At 39.4% G+C, this 20,940-nt stretch overlaps 1 protein-coding gene across 10 annotated transcripts in view; it reads left to right on the top strand.

Annotated features, from left to right (window-relative positions):
- Nucleotides 1-20,940, top strand: part of CXADR (CXADR Ig-like cell adhesion molecule) — a 252,397-nt gene that overhangs the window by 56,005 nt on the left and 175,452 nt on the right. The window lies entirely within an intron of this gene.

The following is a 20,940-nucleotide window of genomic DNA, read 5'->3' as shown; positions in this document are numbered from 1 at the left end:
GTGTGGCTTTATTGTGCCTTTTATACAAATGTCCGCTAAAGCTTCAATATTTTATTCCTCCCTGCTTGCTGTGTCATGGTTTCCTTTCCCCCCGTGCATCCTCTAAACAGAAAGAATAAAGATTGCAACAGTCATATTCATACATCGTTGAAAACATGTCAAGCATACAGACCAAAATCTCCCCATTCCTGTGTGCTTATATAATAGTATATAATATTTGGGGTTCTGTGATCATTTCAGAATTTACAGTATAAACTCAAACATTTTTCAGATACGTTGCCGAATGTGTGTGTATATACACAGATGTGAGGCTGGGAAGTCAAAGATGAAGGCACCGGCAGATTTGGTGGCTGGTGAGAGCTTACCGTCTGTATCAAAGATGGCGCCTCTTGCTGTATTCTCACATGACAGAAAGGAGGAAAGGGAGCTTCCTCTAGCCTCTTTCATAAGGGCCATTAATGCTATTCATGAGAGTAGAGTCCTAATGACTTGATCACTTCCCAAAGGGGCCCCACATCTGAGTGCTATCACGTTGGGTATTAAGATTTCAACATATTGGTGAGATTTGGGCTTCTGGCTAATAAAATATATATCAACATAAGAATTTTAGGGAGGCACAGATATTCGAACCAAAGTAACGTCTCATTTTGGCTTGAAGTATTTTCATTGACTATAAATGTTGATTTCAGGAAAAACCAGAATGGGCTATTGATGCTACTGTAAGAAGCATGTTGAGGAATATTTTGTTTATACCAGGGTTTCTCAACCTCGGCACTATTACCATTTTGGGCTGGATAATTCTTTGTTGTAGGGGACTGTCCTGTGCATTGCAAGATGTTTGGCAGCGGCCCTGGCTTCCACCCACTGGATGTCAGTAGCACCCTGGCCCCCCCACCAGCATGCCCATCACAGTTGTGATGATAAAAAGTATTTCCAAACATTACCAAATATCTCCCCTGGGGTCAAAGGCAAATCACCTCCTTTTGAGAACCACTGATTTATACTGATGTGAAATTTTCTACTCAGGGATTAAAAGGTGAAGAGCACAGGACATAGTGCTAGAAGGCACAGGACATGCTTAAATACCACTTATTACTAGTTGCTTCACTTTGCTTCAGTTTCCTAGTGCTTCAAATGGTACAAAATACCTACTTTACAGGGGATGTTGGAAGATTTCAAAGAGATAGAATTGATACAATAATGAAAGTTGTTGGTATTTACCCCTGATAACTGGGATACTGATAATGGTACACAGACTTTCAAGGAATCAGATTTACAGTGCAATAGGCTAAGTGAAACCGAGAATAATTAAATGCCTTTAATTTAGACCATATCTTAATCTTATAGCCCTAATGACCAAATCATATTTCTGGTTAACAAATAGCAAAGCTGATTAAACTGAGACAACATTGGGTATGAAGTAGTTTATTATTCAATAAAAATAGTGTAAGTCTAAGGCATAATCAAAGATAATTTCAAGATGCAATAATACCAACAGTGAAAAAATCAAGAAGCTAGTCCAAGAAATTAAGCTTGGGTTTTTTTGCTGGTGTTTCCAAAGTATAAATCAAACATACCTTGTTACTTAGATGATTTTTAAATTGTGTTAAATATTTATAGGGGAAAAAGTTGCTACTCTAAGGTAACTATACAAAAAGCTATTAGGTTCTCCTAGATTAGGGGTACTTCTGTGCCCTCCTCAATGTCAGCACAGGTCTTTTGTGGCACAAAACCTTTGCATTCTAATTGTTTCACCTGCTTGATAGACCTCCTTCAGTACTCTGGAGGTGATTTACCTACCTCAGTCCCCACTGCCTACCTCGGTGACTTCCAAATTACTCAGTAAATGCTGAGTGGATATTTAGTAAGAAAACTATGGACACTAGGGACAAATACGTGTTCGTTAAATATGCATCATATGTTCTGCAAGGCCCCTGGCCTGGTCTCTTCAAAAAGTCAGTATTGGTCAGGTTTGGTGGCTCACACCTGTAATTCCAGCACTTTGGGAGGCCAAGGCGAGTGGATCACTTGAGGTCAGGAGTTCGAGAGACCAGCCTGGCCAACATGGTGAAACCCCGTCTCTACTAAAAATACCAAAAAAGAAAAAAAAGCCAGATGTGGTGGTGCATGCCTGTAATCCTAACTACTTGGGAGGCTGAAGTGGGAGGATGGCTTGAACCTGGGAGGCAGAGGTTGCAGTGAGCCAAGATTGCGCCACTGCACACTCCAGCCTGGGTGACAGGGTGAGACTCCGTCTCAAAAAAAAAAAAAAAAAAAAAAAAAGGGCAGTATCATGAGAAAAAGGATGAGTATGTGCAGTGAGGGGAAAGGCTGCACTTGGCTTAAGGAGTTAACTTGCCCAAATACAGCATGAGGTTACCTGACTCAATAGTAGTGAACACGGAAACAAAACTCATTATCAGAAGCAGTTTATAAATATATTTCTAAAGCCCTTCTTACGAATTCCTGCTGAGTAGGTCTAGGGTGAAATCAGTGACTCTTCTCTCCCAGATTATTTCAATAATTAACCAACTTTGGGAGCCTCTGGCTTAGGAAACCCTTTGCAGATGACTGATTTCCATGCTAAGGCACTAACGTTAAGTTTTTTTCCCCTTGGGCTTCACAAAATTGCAGACTTTTAGTGTGGTTGAAAAAAAAATACCTACTTAAAAATTGTTGTTTAATTTGGTATACTAATAATATTTCTTAGTATCAGAATTTGAGGTGATCTGCTAAAATACCTAAAACAATTTCATAAAAGATTTTAGCTTTCCACAAAACCTGAAGAGTATTATGTCAAAGTCTTTTTAAATGGCTAGTCTTCTGAAATACCTAGGCATTTACAAGTAATTTTTATGTGTGATTGTATTAGCCGTAAAAAAATGCTACAAACTGCTTGAAGAACAGAAATGTGTTATAGTTCTGGAGCTGGAAGTCCAAGATCAAGGTGTTGGCAAGATTGGTTCCTTCTGAGGGCTGTGAGGGAGGGATCTGCTCCAGACCCTGTCTTTGGCTTGTAGGTGACCATTTTGTCCATCTCTCTTCCCTCTATGCATGTCTGTCACCGTGTGTGCATTTCCATTTTTTAAGGACACCAGTCACCGAATTAGGACCTACCCATATAACCACATCTCAACTAATTGCATCTGTAGCAAATCTGTTTCCAAACAAGGTCACATTCTGAGATTCTAGAGAATCTGAGACTTCAGCATAGGAATTTAGAGGATGGGGACACTTCACCCCGTAACAGTAATGATGACTGCACATTTTGAGAGGGACTAATAAGATAGTGTGCATTGGTATAAAACATGTACCCAGAGGGTTCTCTGTTTAACTTTCAATGGCATAATAACAGTATCAACACCTAAATAACTATGCCAACATAGGTATTTCATGATCCTCAACTGCCTCCGCCTGCCCCAGAAATACACTATTTTTATTTCAAATATGGGTGACTTTGTTAACTTCACATCTGCCTGTCAAGTGAAAAAGTAGTTGATGAAACAGTTATGAGGCTGGGCACGGTGACTCACACCTGTAATCTCTGCCCTTTGGGAGGCCGAAGGGGGTGGATCACTTGAGCCAGCAGTTCGAGACCAGCCTGACCAACATGGTGAAACCTCATCTCTACTAAAAATACAAAAATTAGCTGAGTGGTGGCGCATGCCTGTAATCCCAGTTACTCAGGAGGCTGAGGCAAGAGAATTGCTTGAACCCAGGAGGCAGAGGCTGCAGTGAGCCGAGATCGTGCCTTTGCACTCCAGCTTGGGCAACAGAGCAGACCCTGTTTAAAAAAAAAAAAAAAGGAAATGATTATGAATTTGTCTTTTTAAGTGAATCTTGCTGACAAGATAAAACTACTTTTTGAGGGAAGTAAAGCTTAAAGGAACTTCTACATTTCACACTTGATCTTAGCCAAAAGGCCAAGAAGTGATAAGAACTTCTACATTTTAAGTTATTCACAAGATAACTATGAACCTGAAATAGTTTGTAAAGTATTTCAGAAAGGTAATGCACAAAGTATAGAGTGAAATCTAACTCACCCTCTCACCTCCCAGTTTCTGTCCCCACTTCCCCTTCAAAAGGCATTAACTGATTGCTGCTTCAATGTTGGTAATTTTTGAATAGGTCATCTATTTCACAGAATAAAATTCAAAAGGTCTGAGTATATAGTGAAAAATATGGTCAGTTTTTTATTTACCCTTCTAGGAATGTTCTGTACATATTCAAGTACTCGTGTATGTGTGTTTGTGAGTTTATCCTGAATATTTATTTTAAAAAGTTAACAAAGAATGGATTGGTCATGATGGATGAGTGGATATTAGGTTTTTGGTTGGAGCAACTGTGTGGGAAATTATGATATGAAACTAGGAAAGATAGAAAGATTAGCAAATTTGAAAGTAGAATCCAGGCCGGGCGCGGTGGCTCAAGCCTGTAATCCCAGCACTTTGGGAGGCCGAGACGGGCGGATCACGAGGTCAGGAGATCGAGACCATCCTGGCTAACCCGGTGAAACCCCGTCTCTACTAAAAATACAAAAAAAAGGCCGGGCGCGGTGGCTCAAGCCTGTAATCCCAGCACTTTGGGAGGCCGAGACGGGCGGATCACGAGGTCAGGAGATCGAGACCATCCTGGCTAACACAGTGAAACCCCGTCTCTACTAAAAAATACCAAAAACTAGCCGGGCGAGGTGGCGGGCGCCTGTAGTCCCAGCTACTCGGGAGGCTGAGGCAGGAGAATGGCGTAGACCCGGGAGGCGGAGCTTGCAGTGAGCTGAGATCCGGCCACTGCACTCCAGCCTGGGCGACAAAGCGAGACTCCGTCTCAAAAAAAAAAAAAAAAAAAAAAAAGAAAGTAGAATCCTGTTTTAGCTATGCAACATATAAAATATCTATTACAATCTAGGCATGATGATAGGAGGCAGGTGAATTACCAGCTTGGACCTAAGTAGAAAATTCAGAAATGGAGAGAAAATTTGGCAGTTTTAAGCCTTAAGGCAGATTTTTGACAGGAATAGATGAAGTCATCATGGTAGAGAATGCAGAGAGAAGTAAAGGCAGTGGTCGGAGCCCTAATTCTTTGAATGTTCTGAAGTGAAGCTAAGGAAATCAGTTTTGAACATGTTGAGTTTGAGAAGTTTATTAGATATACAAATGGAGATGATGAATAGATATCTAGATGTATCTGGAGTAGGAGAGAGGACTGGAGATAGAAAAATGTTGATTACCAAGAACGTGTGTGATATACACAAGTACCCAAACTATGGCACTTCACTCAAACAGGAAGTAGGAAATGGAAAAATGTGGAATATATATATTATACATACACACACACACACATACATACAGACATAAGGGTTGATATTTAGGGGTGCAATGCTGTCAGCCAGTGAGAAAGATAATATTCCTGGCAACCTTGAATAAGTGTCTCATTCTATCTGCTGCTGTTCCTGTTGGGAAGGCTTTTCTGTTTTCTGTTTTGTTTTTGTTTTTGTTTTTGAGGCAGGGTCTTGCTCTGTTGCCCAGGTTGGAGTGCAGTGGTACAATTATAGCTCAGTGCAGCCTCGATCTTCCTTGCTCAGCAATACTCCTGCCTCAGCCGCCCTAGTAGCTGGGATAGCAGGCATGACAACATGCCTGGCTAATTTTTTTGATTTTTAGTAGTGAGAGGTCTTGCTGTGTTGCCCAGGCTGGTTTTGAACTCCTGAACTCAAGTTCATCCTCCTAAGTCCTGGGATTACAGGTGTGAGCCACCATGCCTGTCCTCAATTGTAAAATTTCTAAAGTTAAAAAGAAAAAAATGATTTTATGCTGGGCGCAGTGGCTCATGCCTGTAATCCCAGCACTTTGGGAGGCCAAGGCTGGTGGATCACCTGAGGCCAGGAGTTCAAGACCAGACTGACCAACATGGTGAAACCCTGTCTCTACTAAAAATACAAAAATTAGCCAGGCGTGGTGGTGGATGCCTATAGTCCCAGCTACCTGGGAGGCCAAGGCAGGAGAGTTGCTTGAACCCGGGAGGCAGAGGTTGCAGTGAGTTGAAATCGTGCCACTGCACTGTAGCTTGGGCAACAGAGCAAGACTCCATCTCAAAAAAAAAAAAAAAAGTTTTTAAGGGCTTTGGAAAGGAGGAAAAAGAAATATGCCCAACAGGGTTCCATTGACTGAACAAATTTAATTTGGTATAAATGCAGTAAGTGCTTACCAGGCTGTTGGCAAGGAGATGGAGAATCCTCCAAAAATACTTTGGACAGGATAACGCCATAAAAGGAGCTTGGGAGATAGCCAGCTTTGTTTCCATCTCTGGCTTCACTACTTACTAGCTGGATGACCTTAGACAAACCACTTAACCTCTCTCTACTCCTTTACCTCACAAATAAAATAGGATAATAGTATCTACCTTGTAGTATTTATCCCAATGTTTATGGGATTGCTGTTTACATATGTCAAGTATACAGGCTGGCACCTGGTCAGTGCTCAGTTAAGTGTTAGCTTTTAGCATCATTATTATTCTTGAATTATACTAGTAATATTTGCCTCATTACCTCATATAAGGTAACTATATCCCACTTTTCCTGGGGTAGGTTTGTGTCTGTTACCGTGGTGTAATTGATAACAGCAATAAATCATTTGCTCTCAAAAGTGTGTTGCATTGGGCAGTAAGATGTATGGTTACCCTGCCTTTGGGATTTTTACAGTAACTCGGAAGTAGTAGTCCCTTGGTGTTACGTACTAACCGTGAGAAAAATAAATGTCTCTACTCACACCTTCTCTGTCACTGTTCAATCAAAAGCAGAACCAGCAGGTCCAAAGATAGCGAGTTATCTCTGTTCACAATTACAGGCCAAGCGCTTTGTTCCACTCTTTCGCCCCTTCTCACTTCTGCACTTGACTAGTCTTTATTAATTTAAAGACTATTTAATAAATAGTCTTTATTTTTTTTAAAAGCACCATATTTATAGTTAAATATGTTACATTTCCATGCTGTTTAGACTATCTGCAAAACTCTAGGATATACACCAGTACTGCCATAATGTGTGACATCATTTACTGTGTTATATCAAAATACCTGCCAGTAATGAGAACTATTGAAATAATTTCTCTATAAGCCAGCACGTGTCTAATTCATTGATTATCCAAATTCAAATTTGATTTTCATCTGACTTGATTGTGAAATATTTAAAACATTGTTTTCCAGCCTGGCGCAGTAGCTCACACCTGTAATCCCAGCATTTTGGGAGGCCAAGGAGGGTGGATCGCTTGAGCCTAGGCGTTCAAAACCAGCCTAGGCAACATTAGCGAAACCCCATGTCTACAGAAAATACAAAAATTAGCTGGATGTGGTGGCACATGCCTGTAGTCCCAGCTATTCGCCAGGCTGAGGTGAGAGGATCACTTGAGCTCAGGAGGTCAAGGTTGCAGTGAGCTGTGAGTGCGCCTCTGCGCTTCAGCCTGGGCTACAGAGTGAGACCCTATCTCAAAAAAAAAAAAAAGAAAAAAGAAAAATTTTTTTTTCCTTGTTAAGATAACACTGTGACCAAATAGTAAATGAATTTTAAAGTGATTTACCTGACATCATCACCAAAACCTGTCTGTCCTATTTCACCTTCTGGCATATTTAAATATATGTATTTTATTTTTAAAGTACATGTTCTCTAATTTTTTTCTACTTAACCTTATTGTATCATAAACATCTGCTGTTGGAAGCATTTCATATATATCCATTTCAATGAAGCATGATGTTTGATTAAGTTGATGTTCCATAACTCATCATTTTCTTACTGTTGGACCTAGAGATTGCTTTTAATTTTATGTCATATGGAAATATTGCATTCCTAGAGTCTTTTCCATTCTTTTGAGCATTCGGAGCACAGGTATTAAGACAATGGGTTGTTGGGAAAAATGAAATGAAATTTAAGTGAAACCACCTTTTTTCACATGTCAGACCATTCTGCAAGCTTTTTTTTTTTTTTTAAAATTGATGCATTGATCTCTAGAACACAATTTAAGAAACCTTGGTAAAGAAAAAAAGTGAACCTCTGGCCCTTTTTTTTTTTTTTTTTTTTTTTTATTGTGGTAAAAACGTTTAACATAAGAACTTACTCATCTTGCATAACTGAAACTTTTTACCTGTTGAGTAGCAATTCCCCATCTCTCCCTCCCCGTTTCTCCTGGCACATCCTACCCTCTGCTTCTATTTTGTGTGACTATTTTATATACCTCATAAAATTGGTTTTATGCAATATTTGTCCTCCTGAGACTGCTTTATTTTACTTAGCAAAATGTCCTCCACGTGCATTCATGTTGGATATAGCAGGATTTTTCTTGTTTTTTTTTAAGGCTAATATTCATTGTATTTAGATAATCGTTTTCTTAATCTCTTCATCCATCTATCAACATTTAGGTTCTTTGCACATCTTAACTATTGTGAATAATGCTGCAGTGAACATAGGAGTGCAAACATCTCTTCAATAACTTGATTTCAGTTCTTCTGAAAATACCAAAAGATTGGTAGGATTGCTGGATCATAGGGTAGTTCTATTTTTAATTTTTTGAGGAACCTCCATGCTGTTTTCTATCATGGCTGTAGCAATTTACATTACCACCAGCCGTGTACAAGAGTTCCAATTTCTCCACATTTCAACCAACACTTACCTTTGGGTTTGCTTTTGTTTGTCTGTTTGTTTCATATCTAAACTAACAGGTGTGAGGTGAAAAGTTCTGGCCTTTCCAAGAGAAAGGCATATAGTGAAATCACCAGGTAAGAGTGTGTAGAGTGAGAAGAAGCCCAAGTCGGTGCCCTGGGGCAGGCAGGAACTAAGGAAAACCTACTATGAAAATGGAATCATACATGATGATGGACCAGTTCTGCTAGGATGGCTGGGTCAACACAGTACAGTGGATTAAAGCAAGAATGAAATCTAAGGAAGCAGGGCTGGGCTCAGTGGCTCACACCTGTCATCCTAGCACTTTGCAAGGCCAAGGCAGGCAGAGCCCAGGAGTTCAAGACCAGTCTGGCCAACATGGCGAAACCCCGTCTCTACAAAAAATACAAAAATTAGCCAGGCATCGTGGTGCGCACCTGTTGTCCCAGCTACTCAGGATACTGAGGTGGGAGGGTTGCTTGAGCCCCAAGGGTTGAGGCTGCAGTGAGCCATGATGGTGCCACTGCACTCCAGCCTGGGTGACAGAGCAAAAGACCTTGTCTTCAAAAAAAGTTAAGAAATCTAAGGAAGCAGTACATTTTGGATGTACCTGTCTCAAATGAAATCCTATGTAAGGTTCATATCATATCAGATGAAATGGTTATTGTTTATCTTCTCTTTGCCTCCCCACATCCCCCCTTCACCAAATCCCCCACTAGTTCCTGAGACATCTGATTCATAAGACCCAATGTAAAAACTAGTAGACTATTCTTTCAAGGTCCTTGGTGGTGAAGGGAAGGAAAAAGCAGGAGGGCACAGTAACTAGAGCAGGGCAAAGGTTAGTTTAACATAGGAGAGATGCAAGCATAATTAATGTAGGCTGTGGAAAGAGAGCCTGGAAAGAAGAAGGGGCTAAGATGAAATGAAGAACTTCAGTGGAGGGATTAACTTAAAGAGGGGAAGGAAAACATTTTCTTCAGAGATGGATGCCAGACAGTGAGAGAGTTGGATGCAGATTTAATACATTTGTGACTGTTTTGATAGGATGTTATTAGATGGTCTCACTTTTCACTTTTCTTTTTTTTTCTTTTTTTGAGACAGAGTCTCACTATGTCACCCAGGCTGGAGTGCAGAGGTGCAATCTCGGCTCACTGTAACCTCCGCCTCCCAAGTTCAAGCGATTCTTCTGCCTAAGCCTCCCAAGTAGCTGGGACTACAGGCACCCGCCACCACACCCGGCTAATTTTTTGTATTTTTAGTAGAGACGTGGTTTCACTGTGTTAGCCAGGATGGTCTCAATCTCCCGACCTCATGATCCACCCATCTTGGCCTCCTAAAGTGTTGGGATTACAGGCGTGAGCCACTGCGCCCGGCCAGTCTCACTTTTCTTTATGACATATAGGTGAGGCCATTCCCTGGGCAGGTTGGCAGTGGTGGGGTAGGGTAAGACGACAGAAAAGAGATGAAATTTAGGAAATTTGGGATGGATAATGGAAGAGAGAAGAGGCTTAGAATACAGAAATCAGTCCTTGATTGGTGACGGTGCTGGTGAGGTTCGAATCACAAACTTGTTACGCTGGCCATTTAGGGCCTGGAAGTATTAGCTGGTGGAGTAAGTGCTCAGTTAAAGTGTGTTTGTATGAAGGCATGATTTGTTCCCTTCCTGTTGCATTCTATAAAAAGACACAACCTTTCCTATTCATTTACTGCCGCATATAGAGGATTTGGATACATCTAGCCTCAGGAAGACATGAAGAGGTGATGGACCATTTTATTTATTTATTTATTTTTTTAATAGAGATGGAATCTTGCTATGTTACCTAGGCTGGTCTCAAACTCCTGGCCTCAAGCAATCTTCAGCCTTTGCCTCCCAAAGGCATGAGCCACCAGACCTGGCCCTGGACCACGTTAGAAAGAAATACGAATGCACCCGATTATGAAAGCAGCCATTTATTAAGTTTATTAATTTATTAAACAGCATCTGCAGTTAAGTATGTTCTCCTAGACAAGAGTTGATGAAAACTCTCACTTCCAGGTTAACTTTCCTAAAACACTTATGTTCACTGTCTTGCTCGAAAGTTTTCCTCGACAACTTGAATTTAAAGATTAAAGTCCGGCCAGGAGTGTTGGCTCACGCCTGTAATCCCAGCACTTTGGGAGGCCGAGGCAGGCAGACCACTTAAGCCCAGGAGTTTGAGACCAGCCTGGCCAACAAGGCGACACCTGTCTCTAGTAAAAATACAAAAATTAGCTAGGCGTGGTGGCGGGTGCCAGATACTTGGGAGGCTGAGGTAGGAGGATCATCTGAGCCTGAGGAGGTCAAGGTGGCAGTGAGTTGTACTCGCACCACTGAACTCTGGCCTGGGTGACAGAGTGAGACCTTGTCTCAAAACCAAAAATACATAAATAAAGATTAAAGTCTAAACCACAGGTTTAGTAGCTTTAGACTTTTACATCTGACCCTCCACTATTATATTTACTCTATCCTTATACTGGCATGTACACGTATTTTGTTTTAAATAAAGTTTAAACATTTAAATATTTAAATAAAGTTTAAAACATTGTATACAATGTTTGTTTTTCGAGACAGAGTCTTGCTCTCTCACCCCGGCTGGAGTGCAGAGGTGTGATCATGGCTCACCGCAGCCTCAACCTCCAGGGCTCAAGCAATCCTCCCACCTCATCCTCCCACGTAACTGTAACTATGGGCAGGCACCAGTACAGCTGGCCAATTCTTTTGTAGTGAGGAGGTCTCACTATGTTATCCAGGCTGGTCTCAAACTCTTGGGCTCAAGTGATCCTCCTGCCTTAGCCTCCCAAAGAGCTGGGATTACAGGCATGAACTACCTTGCTAGGCCACAAACTTGTTTTTAATTTAACAGTTGCTCTCAGGTCATTCTATATTTCCCTTTGTATCTACTATCTTCGGTACAAAGCAAGCTTTTTTCCTCCCAAAACTGTATAATATTACATCAAAGTGATACACTATAATGTATGTAATCAGTTGCCAATTGATGGTCATTTAAATTAATCCCATCCTTTTGGTATAATGAGTGAAATTACAATCAGTATATATGTATATATATTATTTTGTGTATGTATAAAGATATCTTGAAAATAAATTTCTAAAAGAGGAGCAACTGAGTAAAGAGTATTTTGATAGCTAGTATTAAAACAGCACCCTAAGTGTTGTGGCAGCTTATGCTTTCTTTCTTTTTTTTTTTTTTTTTTTTGAGGCGGAGTCTTCACTCTGTCGCCCAGGCTGGAGTGCAGTGGCACCATCTCGGCTCACTGCAAGCTCCGCCTCCCGGGTTCGCGCCATTCTCCTGCCTCAGCCTCCGGAGTAGCTGGGACTACAGGCGCCCGCCACCGCGCCCGGTTAATTTTTTGTATTTTAGTAGAGACGGGGTTTCACCGTGTTAGCCAGGATGGTCTCGATCTACTGACCTCGTGATCCGCCCGCCTCGGCCTCCCAAAGTGCAGGGATTACAGGCGTGAGCCACCGCGCCCGGCCGCAGCTTATGCTTTCAATACATGAGAGTGTTTATCCCCTGAAAATCTTCACCATACTCTTATCCAACTTGTTGATCTCTCCTGACCTCAGGAGAAAAATATCACATAGTTTAAAAGTCTACCCCTCTTTCAATTTGCTCAATTGAGCATCTTTTTCTTTGTTTAAAAACCATTTGTAGGACCAGACACAGTGGCTCACACTGGTAATCTCAGCACTTCGGGAGGCTGAGGTGGGAGGATCACTTGAGGCCAGGAGTTCAAGACAAGCCAGGGCAACATAGTTGAGACCAACATCTCTACAAAACATAAAAAATTAGCTGGATGTGGTGGCATGTGCCTGTAGTCCCAGCTACTCAGGAGGCTGAGGTGGGAGAATCACTTGAGCCCAGAAGATTGAGGCTGCAGTGAGCTCTGACACCACTGCACTCCAGCCTGGGTGACAAGGCTAGCTAGACTCTGTCTCAAAAATAAGTAAATAAATGAACAAATATATATATATATATATATTTGAGAATTCCATTGATATCCTTTGCAATTTTTCCTTTGGTATTAGTATTCTGCTAATTTGGAGGAGTTGTTTTTTTTTTTTTTGGACGGCGCTTCACTCTTTGTTGCCCAGGCTGGAATGCAGTGGCACAATCTTGGCTTACTGCAACCTCTGCCCTGCCGGGTTCAAGTGATTCTCCTGTCTCAGCCTCCCAAGTGGCTGAGATTACAGGCCCCTGCCACCATTTCCTAAGGCCACATAGCTAGGAATGGAATCTAGGTCTCCTGATTCCTGGTCTAGCCGAACACGCCCAGCCAATTTTTGTATTTTTAGTAGAGACAAGGGTTCACCATGTAGGCCAGGCTGGTCTCGAACTCCTGACCTCAGGTGATCCACCCGTCTCGGCCTCCCGAAATGCTGGGATTACAGGCATGAGCCACCACACCCCGCTGGAGGAGCTTTTACATATTAATAAAATTAGTTCTTTGTGATTTGACCCACAGCTTTTCCCCTCAAGTTATCTTTGGCTGTTTATATTTGCCCTTTTATGACTATGTAATCTTAATCCTTTCTAAGTCCCACAGGGAAGCCATTTCCAAACCATTCTGGTTCAACCTGACTTATCTCTCCCTCCTTGAAATTGTACCCTCATTGGGAGCGCAGGGTTACCTGTCTTCATGTGTTTATCTCCTATCTCTAAGCAGATGTCAGACTTCTGAAAGGCGGAAACATCTTTACATCTAACTGTTCAACACATAAACTCTCAGTAATCTTTGTTGATGACAATAATTGTAGCAGCTCCGGCTATGTTCGTATCAAGCCATTGCCACATGTATCCTCATAACAGTGTGTCTCCTTGATTTGTCTTTGGTTTCTTCATGTTGCCGGAATTTTTGCCAAGAGCAGTTTCATGGATTCAGCACAAACTAATGAAGAAAATGCGTTATCTTGCATTTGCAAAGATGTGTCTAGGTTATATCTTACGTCAGCTGTCACACACTATCCCAAGTTCAGTGTTGGCTGCTGGCACTGTGCTCTTTTAATGTTGCTAAGTAAGACATTTTTCTTCTCACACAGTCCCAGAACTGTCAACAATGAGAGAATTTTGGGGGAACAGGAGAATGACCTTGCTATTCTGGGAGGAGAGAACATGATAGAAAAAATATCAGTGACTGCAATTTACAACCTGTTGGAAAATCAGTCCTCTATTGTTCACCAGTCTTTTAATCTGACAAGGAGGGGACATTTTATGTGTTCACAGAAACAAGAGAACACAAAGTAAAATTAAACAATTACATGACAGGAAACGTATCTCTGCCTTGTCAACTAAAAGATGCTATCTGCTATGTTTGGGACGCGGTAAAGATGCGCTGTGTAAGGCCGGGCACGGTGGCTCAAGCCTGTAATCCCAGCACTTTGGGAGGCCGAGACGGGCGGATCACGAGGTCAGGAGATCGAGACCAGCCTGGCTAACACGGTGAAACCCCGTCTCTACCAAAAAAATACAAAAAACTAGCTGGGCGAGGTGGCGGGCGCCTGTAGTCCCAGCTACTTGGGAGGCTGAGGCAGGAGAATGGCGGGAACCCGGGAGGCGGAGCTTGCAGTGAGCTGAGATCCAACCACTGCACTCCAGCCTGGGCAACAGAGCGAGACTCCGTCTCAAAAAAAAAAAAAAAAAGATGCGCTGTGTAGTAGACCAGGAGAGCTTTATGAGCGTATGTATATGTAGATTCAATTTAAACTTCTTGTAATGTTACGGGCAAAAGATTTGTGGTACTGTTAAGTGAAGAAATTTACATAGCAGTTAAAGTTCTGCAAAAAAAGAGAAGTATCCGTAGGCTACTTTACATGTTAAAATAAAAACTTTTAAATGTCTATGGTAGTCATAGGAAAGATACACCAAATTTTAAGAGATTAACTTGGGGTAGTTGTTTTTCAAATTTTCTCCAACATACATGTATAACTTTTGTACATCATCCGTTTTAGTACCAGAGCAATACTTGAAATACACTACCATCTCATCCAAAATAGCCATCAGATGATTTGGCCATGATGACACACACACTCAAAAATCCACTCTGCTCCCCCCGGTATCAGTGAACAGACATATTTTAATGATTACATACCCAAGTGTTAAAACTAAGAAATACATGTATAATCCTCTCTTTGAGTTCGCTCAAAGGCTGAGGAAGAAGAGAGAAATATCTTAAAGAGATTTTTTAAATTCAGCACTATCCTAATGATCACATGGGATTCCTTTTTGGACCCTTTCTTTGAGGACAGTTTACCAGAAAGACCTCATGATTTGGTCCCATCTCCGTTAAAATTATCTTATGGATCTACAGGGCTGCTCGCGGGTGTAGTACCTCACGCAGAATGGATCTTACCCTCCTTCCTTCCTTTTGTTGCTGTGTTAGAAGGGGATCCATTATAGCCATAAGTTAGTGCTTTTGAGGCTTGCTTACGTAGGATATGCTTATTCCTGGGTTTGTTTTTTTGTTTGTTTGTTTGTTTGTTTTTGTGAGTGTATGCAATCAACTCAGGTGGGAAAGATTTGTGCTTACTCATGATTAAAGATAAATGGAAGGATTCTGTTAGAAGAAGTAAATGTAATGGTTAAGAGTTTGGACTCTGGAGTTAGAGGTTATCCTGGCTCAGCCACTCAACAAATGAGGAACAAACTGTATAGACCTCAAGAACATACATGAGGTAGTCCATGTAAAGCACCTAGCCCAGCATTTGGCTGGTATGAAGCCATCAATAAGTGATGATTTTTAATTAAAGACGTAGCTTTGGCTTTTTATTTTATTTATTTTGGTCTGTAACAGTGATGTGAAGATCATCTTCCAAGGAAATAGAGTATTGTAGCCCAGGGTGGTTAATGTACACATCATTGTGTCATCCTGCATTCACAACTTTGGTTATTCTGTCTTGCAAACTTTCAAATGGTTCCTAATGTATTTATACATCTTACTATTATTAAGGTCTTGCGAATCCGGAAGTTTTTAAAAGTCCTGCCCCTAGGCTGGGCATGATGGCTCACACCTGTAATCCCAGCACTTTGGGAGGCCGAGGCGGGTGGGTCACCAGGTCAGGAGTTTAAGACCAGCCTGGCCAACATAGTGAAACCCCATATCTACTAAAAATACAAAAAATTAGCTGGGCGTGATGGCGGGCGCCTGTAGTCCCAGCTACTCTGGAGGCTGAGTCAGGAGAATCACTTAAACCCAGGAGGCGGAGGTTGCAGTGAGCCGAGATTGCACCACTGCACTCCAGCCTGGGAGACACAGAGAGACTCCATCTCAAAAAACAAACAAACAAACACAAACTCAAATAGCAAAACTGACTTTATATTTTCATGTTACAGTCACCTTAGACAAAGTTCAAAAATTTTAAGTACATTTTCATTTTCAATCAGTATATTTCATCACTTCTTTAGAAGTGGTTGATGGATGATCTATAAGATGCAAAAACAATGTTTGTTTTTTCCATAGAGTTTAGTAAAACAAAATCACACTGTTTTTCCATTTAATTGTATGGCTTTACTTACTAAATTGACTCTGACAAATGTATTGTCTGTATTTTTTATGTGTGAATTCATAAAGTTGGCAGTTCTGAGATTAACTTGTCTGTTTATTTCTGAACTTTAAATGGATACTCCTGACCAACATCTGACATTGGTATGCATTGAGATATGTGATTGAAAAGATATTTCTGAAAGAGATTTGTAGCTTAAAATCTAGTAACAAAGAGTTGTTAAATCAATTACGGCACATACCTGTGAGTACCGTGAAACTATAAAAAATCATGTTTTAGGGGAAAAAATGGTGTAAGAAGACATTTCATGTTTTCGAATTGTGTGACCATAAAATGAATATATTTCATATCATAATACAACAGGAGTATATAAAGTAAAAGCTCCCCCATCCATTAAAATATTAATAGTGGTTATCGAGTCTGATGATCTGCCTTTGTGCTTCTGGGTGTTTAATTATTATTATTTTTTAGACGGAGCCTCGCTCTGTCACCAAGCTGGAGTGCAGTGGCGCGATCTCGGCTCACTGCAACTTCCGCCTCCCAGGTTCAAGCGATTCTCCTGACTCAGCCTCCAGAGTAGCTGGGACTACAGGCGCGTGCCAATACGCCCAGCTAATTTTTTTGTGTTTTTAATACAGACGGGGTTTCACCGTGTTGGCCAGGATAGTCTCAATCTTTTGAGCTCGTGATCCACCCACCTTGGCCTCCCAAAGTGCTGGGATTACAGGCGTGAGCCACCGCGCCCGGCTTTAATTGAACAATTTCTTAAATGAACAATACTACTTTTATTAACAGAAAAATAATTAAAGAAATGTTTGTTTTGTATAATAACTATGACATAATTCATTAAAATTCTCCATTACCAGTGACAATTTCTACATGTAGACCCACAGGAAAAGAAGTGATTTAAGCTATAACCACTAACACTTTTCATGTAGAAGCTAGATTATTATTTGCAAATAGAATCTTTAGCTTTGAAGTTGGAAAAGGAAATCTGATGCCCTCTTGTGGCCAATAATTTTTATAGGCAATTTATTCCTTTCCATCTGGTCTAAATATGGTCTCAATATATAGTTCCCTCATCATTAGTGTGCCATTATCACATCTTTTAATGTCTTTAGCCATTTGTATTTCTTTATTGATTTGACCCCACTAAATGATTTACTTTAATTATATACAGACCCTTTTTGTATATAGTGACATTTTCTTGTACACGTTTTATGAAAATTTAAAACTTTTTCCCCATTCCAAATGGCCTGTCTTCCAATTGTGGGAACATTTCCCAAAGCTAAAGTTTGTATATCTGTATATATCCTTCCATATTTTCTCAGTTCTTTTATTTATTTTTATTTTTGGTAGAGATGGGGTCTCGCTTTGTTGCCTAAGTTGGTCTCAAACTTCGGGCCTCAAGCAATTCTCCTACCTCGGCCTCTCAAAGTGCTCAGATTACAGGTGTGAGTCAGCCTCCTCTCAGTACTTCTATAGTTTCATAACGTACATGATTTCTTTAATATATTTAGAATCTATTTTTATGGTTTGAAGTAGGGATTTAATTTTTAAAAGTGGATAGCCAAATATCTATTAATTTTTGATTAGTGAATTCTTCATCTTTAATTTGAAAAGCCCCATTCACCAAACTTCTGCATATGAATGTTTCTGGTTCTGGATCTGTCATTCTGTTTCACTGGTTGAATTAGTTTATTCCTATGTTATACTTCAGAGTATATATTAATAACGTAAAAGGAAAAATACTCTGTGCTCATTGTTTTATTTAAAACAACTCTTGGTAATTCTTGACATTTATTCTTCCATGTAAACTTAAAATCAGGCTTTCTAGTTACATAAAATTTTGCTGGGATTTTAAAATTATGATTTATATTGACTTTATATATTAATTTGTAGAAAAGTAAAGCTTTTATAAGATCAAGTCCATTTAAAAATCATATATTCTTCTATTTATTTTTGTCTTTCACCAAATTTTAATAATTTTCTTCTCTATAGGACTCACTCCTTTTTGTTGTTGTTAAAGTTTATTTCCAGGTATTTAATAAATTTTCTTTCTTTTTTCTTTTTTGCACCCTTCTCCTCCCTAATACTTTTTCTTAATAATGGAGTTTTCTCCCACAAAGTACTATATTTAACATTTTTTCATGAATATTATCACATTACATATAATGGGAACACTGGAGCAAACTATGTACTATCACTACCCCATTATAAGTATTTACTATTTCAGAATATTTCCTTGTAGACACAGTATGCTTACAAACATAAAACTGTAGCCACACTGCAATTGTTAATTCAGAAATATAACAGATTGTTCACGAAACATACAATTTGATTATCACTGATGTCAGCATTTGCATCTGCTAAAAGTAAATCCAATGAAGTTGTCTTAAACTCCCTTGAGAAAGTGTTTGTCTTTTTACCCTCCAGTTACAAAGTAATAAAGCTTAATATAAAAATTTAAAGATCAAAATGTTCAAAGTACAAAAATAATATTCTCTGTATTTGTCCCTTTCCCCGCCTCTGAGAACACTAACTACCACTAACAATTTGTTTTTTGCCCCCAGACAATACTAGCACCATTCTAGGCATACCTTTTTTTTTCATTCTACTCTTTTTTATGGCTACATGGTGTTTTCCACAGCATTTCCTTGAACAGATGTTCAGATTTTATTAAACTGTTCATCTATTGGTGGCTACTTGGGCTTTTGTTATTTTTGCCACCCAAAACAATTTTGCAGTGAACACTATTACGTAGGTAATGGTCCCCTTGTTTGAGTACTTCTGTAGATAAATTTCTAGAAGTACAATTGCTTGATCAAAGGATATATACTTCAAGGTGTAACTGCCCTCCTCTTTAAACCTCTACTAACACTGTAGGGGACTGCTTCCCCCACACCCTCACCAATATTGGGCATTACTAATTTTGATTGCCGAAATAAATGTTTTAATTTGTATTTAATTAGTTTTCATATATTTATTGGTCATAACATTAATATTATACACAGAAATGATCCATTAAACCTCCAGTCTAGATAGAAATGTTTCACCCATATTCCCTATAGATTTATATTTTATAAATTTTGTATATTTATATGTATATACATAAATAAAAGTTTTTTAGCCATGGCATTGCTGTCTAATGCATAATTAGTATTTTTAAGTCCTATGAAATTTAAGCACAAAGACTCCCATATTATGTTTCTTAACTTTTATACAAGTCATATTTGTAGTTAGGTATTTCTTTTTTGATAGGAGAAACCAATTCAGTACCTTTATTTGTGCTGATTGTTTTACAGAGTAAACATCAAACTGCCCTAATTGCAGTGATGAATCTGCTACAAGTCTTAATGGTCAATTTGTTTTTGATAAGGATTAAACATGCTTCCACTTTTGTCTTTACGTTATCCTTAAAAGTATGTGAAAGAACAAAGGAACACAGAAGATGGCATAATGCTATTAAATTTGGAAGTGGGCGATGGTTTCTGCAGTGAATAAAGTGTACATATTTTAAAGAGGAATTGCATGAGCCTTCCCTGTGCTCATGAGTGCTTGTATGACAGCTTCGCAGTATGATGAGTCAATGCCATAAAGTGCCATATGCAATGCAGGGATATTGTTGTGTTTCCGTAGGAGCTTCACAATGTTATTGCTTCACCCACTGGAATACAGATTCCAGAGTATATGAAGAAATTTGGCACAAAGTTTACTAACGTTGTACACTCTGTTAAACTGCCAAATAATTAATAAGAAAAAAAGTTAAAGACTGTGACAGACTTGGGAATTACTACTCATTATGTGTATCTTTCCATTTAACAAGTCATTGGTACAGTTTGCTTTGTCATCTCAGTCTTCAGTTTACTGGGTTGTACTGTTTATTGCAATTTAATTTCTATTTCCAGCAACAAAAATTACTGTCAGATGATCAGCCAGCTCCCTCTTCAGATATATCTGAGTAGTTTGTAACAAAAAACTTGGCCAAAGATTTATTAGTGGTTAATCAATAGATACTTCAATGTCTTATATTCGCTTTCATTTACCTTTGCATTGGTTCCCTTTTAAAAAATATCTTGGTCTGATAATGAACCTTCTTACAAGTTTCAAGATTTGGTAGATTTTATAGGTAACAAAATGAATATGGTGGCAAGGCACCATGGCATGGGCCTTAAAAAAAGCCCAGCTGGGTTTTAAGTCAGAGCTTCATTACTTAGTTTTCTGTGATCTTGGGCATTTTTAACTTCTCTGGAATCCTTATCTAAACTGGGATGATAATGGTACCTACCCCCTGAGGCTGTGATGATTAAATAAGTTGTTGCCATGTAGTAAGAAAAATTTAAAAAAATTATTTACTATTATCTGTAAAATGGACAGAATGGCTACTTACACAGTAAACTGCACATGGTGTTTGTATTTTTCCCTCTTCCTAATCATAAAATAAGAAATTAACACATACCTCTATTAGCTGAGAAGTCAACATAAATGTCTTAGCTTGGAACCATAGAAGTTTACTATAAAGTTAAATACTTTGAGATAAATATTATACTAATAAACCAGAAATAAGCACTTCTTTTAGTATTAATGTGATAGAACTTACCAAAAAAATTCTTTTCAAATATCCAAGTTTAACGTATAAAAATTAGAGCTTTGCAGTTATGCCTACAAATATAAAATGAAATGGAGAATTTAAACAAATTAGTGTTCAGTGACAAACCACTCCTGCTTGAAATAGCCCGATAAGGCTTTCAAGCTGAAA

This window comes from Macaca mulatta, chromosome 3 (genome assembly GCF_049350105.2).
Source record: "Macaca mulatta isolate MMU2019108-1 chromosome 3, T2T-MMU8v2.0, whole genome shotgun sequence".
NCBI classification, from domain to species: domain Eukaryota; kingdom Metazoa; phylum Chordata; class Mammalia; order Primates; family Cercopithecidae; genus Macaca; species Macaca mulatta.
The sequence above is the reverse complement of the archived record's forward strand: the minus strand, read 5'-3'. Positions and strand labels throughout refer to the sequence as shown.